The following is a 6192-nucleotide window of genomic DNA, read 5'->3' as shown; positions in this document are numbered from 1 at the left end:
CCTTTGTCTACACTGCTGTTTATGTTATTCCAATGCGCAGAGCCTATTGGGAAAATAGGAACTACACTACAGTGGCCTGGCCAAAGCGGTGTAGTTAATGACCCTCTCTACCCCGTTGGAACGGCAAGCCATTTACCAAACTCTAACTCAGGCCATTTATTATTTTTAAAGTATTTTCTTCTTTTGAAAACGGACAAATTTGAAATAAAATTTACCCAACAATCTCATTAGACGCATTAACACCCTTAATTGTTTTTCATTTATTTATTTATTTTCTTTAACTGTTTTATATAACGTCCATGCACCTCACAATATGATGTCAGGATATGATGGAGCAGGACACAGACTTACATGCCCATGGCCTAAAAGTAAGCATTGATACATTTTTGAAATAGAACTTTGGGGCATATTACCAACAACTAGCGATAATTATCGCTATGTTGGCTTAGCGGATATATTTTTATCACCGAGCTGCGGCGATTTTTATCGCTTAGGAACCTTGCTTTTATCAAGGTTTATCTCCTAATTGATCAAAATCGGCCGTAATGCATGAATATCGCTGAAAAGTCAGCCGTATTCATGCATTACCGAGCTAATGCTCTTAGCCATGTTATCCACCTACCATTGGATAACATAGCTAAGAACTGCTCAGGGGCAGGTGTTAGCTTTTGGAGATAATCGCGCTTAGCGCGAATATCTCCAATAGTTGGTAATAGGAGATAGCGATGTTAGCGACTGTTTCCAGTCGCTAACATCTTGGCACGCCCACTTTACATGTCATTAGTGATAAATTTCACTGGCATGCAAAGCGGGGCCCAAGATGGTCGCTATCTCCTACTAGCTGTCGCTAACTGGGTTTAGCGACAGCTAGGTAATAGGGAGATATTTTTGTCTCCGCTTCCTTGGCTTTTAAAGCCAAAAAAGCGGAGATAAACCCCTTGATAATATGCCCCACCGTTCCACCAAGGATGAAGTTTTAAGATGTTGTAAGGTTACTGAAGTGAGCGGGGACCATGTTTTTATTGAGCACACTGATCCATTCTGGGAGTTATCGTCATTGTTCTCTTCATATTAATCAACAAGGCAACAGAGGCAGGATACAATTGCTTTACAGAATGAAATCAAGGACTGGTAAAATAAAACATTGATAAAATTGAGTTACACGTACCCATGAAATCATATCGAAACTAGCCCCACTGCCTTTAGAGACCTGTGGCAAACCAGTAGCTTCAATGGATTATGATAATGTCTTACCACTTCCACAAGGAATGCAGGGAGAGGCTGCTTTGAAACTATCGCCATGTGCATCAATCGGAGGTCTTCCAAATATTCTCTTATATATGAATATCCATTTTTAAAATGATTGATTTCGGGCCTTTCATCAAAATCATCCTAATGCAAAGAGATTAAGATACATTATTAAATTCAAGCAATTTTGCAATCTTCATACACTTTCCACGAGTTGTGTATCTAACTGGACACTGAAATTGTGTCCACTTTCCTCTATTATCTTTTGCACTTTCCCTTGCACTCATCATAAGATATTCTGCATAGGGTTGGAGGTACCCTCTTCAATCATCTGGTTTTCTTATCACCGGGACCTAAATGGGGGCTTTTGGTCAGGTCTTTCTTCTCTGGTCATTATGTTTTCTTCACTTGTATTACCTGTAGCAAAATCCTACTGACTAAAAGACAGCATATAGACCATTCACCATCTACAAACTGACGCCACTTTCAGTTAACTTCCCTCCTCCAGTTGGTTCCCATGCACTGACCTTCTTCTTAGGCACATGACGGTCTTTATACTGTGATTTGCCAATCATTGACCATTATTATTGCTGTTGTTGTGAACACCTAATAACTGTATAGTGATAGAAATGTATAAATATTACCAGTAATTAGTTAAATAGTCCAATGGTGCTTCTTTAGTGACTTCCAGGGTAGGAATGTAAGCATACTGCTATCAAATAAAGTTCAATTTGGCATTAGAAGAGGTGATGAATTTATGTGTGCTAATTCAATGAAAGATTAGTCAATCAACCGAGATTAAACTATGTTTGTATAGAATGGAAATACGTGAGAACTCGGAAAAAACTGGAACTTTGTTTTGTCTGTTTGCTCTTTATATTATTCTCACAATATTTTTCTAGTCCCCACATACGGTACCACCACGCTTCAGTAATATTTGAACAACTATATAAGAGACTGGAGACAGCTGCGATCTGAATATGTGTCTGCTATTGCCCTCATGATCATTGAAACAGTGGGTCGCAAAGGGCAGACCAGAGTTAGCAGCTTCTACAGCTGCTACCCTTCATAATCTCTAGTTGATCTCATTGACAGCAAGCCATTGCTGATATCTAAAATTAAGTTCACTGAGTTTTGCTTTCAATTCGCACTTTGAAAGTTAGGCGCTACTAATTTGAATGTAACCACAACATATATTCCTTTCCATCCCAACAAACTTTGGGGCATATTACCAACGTTTAGCGATATTTACCGCTAACGATGCTTAGCAACAAATTTTTTAACGCTAAGCATCGCCGGAAATTATCGCAGAGATAACTTGCTATTAGCAAGGTTTATCTCAGTAGTGATAAAAATCCTCGGGCTAACTGCCAATTGAGAGATTATCTCTGGAAAACGAACGATAATCTCTCGAAGTTTGGCGGTAGCTTGATAATAGGGGCTCACAAACTTAGCCATGATATCCACCTTCCATAGGATATCATGGCTAAGTCAGGAAAATACCAGGTTTAAAAAAAGCAGTGCTAACCGCGGTTAGCGCTGCTTTTTTTTATCACTAACTGGGTTAGCGAAATCCTTGATAATAGGAGAAATGTCGCTTAACAGCACTTCTCCTATTATTTTTCTCTGGAACGCCCCCTTTGCATCTCATTAGAGATGCAAGGGGAAGCTTAGAGAAAAAGGGTGCTAACATGCGAGTTCGCGTGTTAGCACCCTGTTGCTAATAGGGAGATAATTTTATCTCCGCTTTCTTGGCTTTTAAAGCCAAAAAAGCGGAGATAAATCCCTTGATAATTTGTTTCGGCCAATTTGGACCATAAAAGTGGATAAATAAAAAATGTACACACATAAAAACACGTACCATAAAACAGTCCACATGGATAACTATACACATTAAAAATATAGTAGCATTAAAGTGCATCACAGGGATCACAGAATGGTAGATTCGGGGAATTCGTACTTTCAACCCATCCTCATCCAGCTACCATATCTGTTTCCCTTATGTAACAGCCACAAGGGTCATTAACAGGTACACATACAATTTTATCAGGATGGAATCTCAATTCATCATTAGGCTTGGTAATAAAACGTTAAAAAGGATTCTAAATAAGTAATAAGTGAAAAAAGGTATGCATTCAATGTAGAATTTCAAGGTTGCGGTGGCAAACTTAAAACCATCTGGCGAATATGCCACATCGAGGTTAAAATCGAGATACAGCAAAAACAATTGGTGTGTAAGTATCATACTCCAGGACTCTAAATGCTTCCTCACAGTGCATAAACCCTAAGTTCCTGCAGAGTTGAATAAGCCAGCTCTCCCTGGCTGGTTTATAGCCAGGACAGAAAAAAAGAACGTGAAGCTCTGAATTTTCCTCACAATTGCAGGCAGGGCACCCAAGAGGTGTGATTTTTGACTGTTTGTTAGTGAAAGCACTGAGCGGCAGGATCCCAATTCTGAAATGGATGTATAATTTCCTAGCCAAAGTTGGTTGGACATCATCCAGGAAAGACTCAATTAGATACTCGTCTTTGATTTTCAAGAATTCTGCTGTCAGGTGACCTAAGGAAAAACTCCCCTAGATATCTGCTTGTTTATGCGACCTATAAATTCTTACCAGTTCTGGGTGTGAGATTGCCGGACACATTTCCCCAGGATGATTCCATATACTAGGTTTACCCAGGCTACAACACGTGTCCTTTATATAAACATACCATGGTATTTTACCCACACCCAGGAGACTCGATATCTCCTTTAACTCTGATTGATAAACGGCCAGTTCCAGAGTCACCCACAGTCTGCGCCACAAGGTTAGGGGCCTAAGTCCAATCTCATCCCTGATTGGTCTGACTCCCATATCCAGACATAGCGGGGTTGAGGGGAGAACTAGGGGGGTGGGGGGGCTGACATCTGCCTCATAAAATTGTTCTCTATTTTACTCAAACTACCGGAGAAACACTGACCCCATAATTCAGCCCCATACATTGTGGCACCCCTTGCTTGTACTTTATAAATGTCTGCTATGGGCCCAACTAATTTATAGGTGAAATTTATGTGCAGTTTTGCTATTCTACCCACAGTCTGGGCTAGCTTAAGGCTTGCTTTGGCCATTTGCAGGCCCTACTCAAGATTTTCTGTCACCATGACACCTAGGTAATCAAAAACCGACACCCTCTTTAGCGTGGTGCCATTTAAACTTGGGTTAGAACGGGATGTGTTGGCTGAGTTGAATACCATATATTTGGTCTTCTGCGTGTTAATCTCTGCCCCCTTTTATTACAAAACGTAGCAAAACTATCAAGGGCCCTCTGGATATCCATGGGCAATTTTGATAATAACAAGGTGTCATCCGCAAACGTCATTGCTTGCACCTTTCTATGTGCTAACTTAGGGGCATCATTATCCTTTACCTCAGTAAGTTGGGCAACCAGAGCATGCACCCCTGCCTTACTCCTCTATTAACTAGGAGTCAGGGGTTAATTTGCTACATTTTACGTGTGTCACTTGGGCAAAGTTGCCCTCATGCAATCTCATAAGCAAACTCAGGAGGTAGGGGGGATCCCAAGGTCTTTAAGTACATCCCACAGTTTAAATCTGGGGACCAAATCAAAGGCTGTCTTCTGATCTACAAATATTAAATAGAGTCTGCCAACCTATATTGACACCATTTTCCAATATAAATGTTGGAATCTAAATATTTGATAGAAATGTTTTTTCTGAATGTTTTTTCTGAATCTGGCTTGATATGGGCTCAAGAATTCATGCCCCTCCATCCACACGGGAAGGCGATCAAGGAGTACCCGTGCAAACAATTTCTGTGTGGCATCAATCAAACTGATCTCCCTGTATTTTGTAAAGATGAGCCCTTTTTAAGAACTGGGACAATTTCTGCCCTGACCCATGTTTCGGGGATCACCATACCTTCGCTGCTATGTTTGGTTCTATAGGTTACTTCCCTTTACTGCTCACTGTACTGACTATGGACTAAAACTTCTTCATGTCCTTGTGGGATAGGGCAGTTTTTACGGCATCCCATCTATCTAGTTATCAGCGTATTTTTGATTGTAGGATATTATCTCTATAAAGCAACCTCATTTGTTTAATTAAGGGTCTATCCTTTGCTTTGATGGCCTCTAGCAGTTCCAGCTTAGCCTTTCAGCACATGTCACTGAGCCAAGATCGTTTGGCCCCTTTTCTCCCCTTGGAGGATACATTGGGATTAAATATATCAGTCAGATTAGATGTCAACTCTGCATGCACTGCTGCAACTCTGTAGGTGGTGAAGAAAATGCCCTCTGAGGTAGCAGCCTCTCCTATTTCTAAAAAGGATGGGCTCAATAGTGAAAATAATGTGCCCAGCTTGTCAGATGACTGCTGAATTGCCCGCCACCTTATTCTTCTTCTGTTATTAGAAAGTGTTAAGCTACTATCTGAGGAGGTACAGTCAACTGTGGCATTTTCTAAATCCGGCAACTCCAGCTCCATGGTCAGGGGGTTGTGTTCGCTGTTGGGTCGCGGCAAGACAGGGAAGTCAACAACCCTTTGCCATAACCTAGTCTACACTAAGATATAATCCAACAGGGAGGAATGGTTGATTCTGTTAAATGTAAAAGTCCCTGGTGTATCCGATTTAGTGCGGCCATTACACGCTCTCAAGGAGTTGGTCAGTGTGACTGAGTTGATCTGGAGGGCCAGCGGAGACCATGCCTTATTCAGCGGAATCTGTGGGTCTGGAATAAGCCATTGCAAATCATCCTCGCTCGGGATTTTATTAGTAGGGTCAGCAAGGGGCTCAAATTGGCAATTAAAGTCCCGTCTACAATCAACCATATATTTGTGGGGACAGTAGCGATGAAGGTATTCAATTGGTCGACGATCAGGGATTCATGACTGAAGCTTACGGGTCGAGAATAGACAATAATAAAAGCTATTTTCACTTTGGGAGA

The sequence above is a fragment of the Lissotriton vulgaris genome, chromosome 4_1, assembly GCF_964263255.1.
Source record: "Lissotriton vulgaris chromosome 4_1, aLisVul1.2, whole genome shotgun sequence".
Taxonomy (NCBI): domain Eukaryota; kingdom Metazoa; phylum Chordata; class Amphibia; order Caudata; family Salamandridae; genus Lissotriton; species Lissotriton vulgaris.
The sequence above is the reverse complement of the archived record's forward strand: the minus strand, read 5'-3'. Positions refer to the sequence as shown.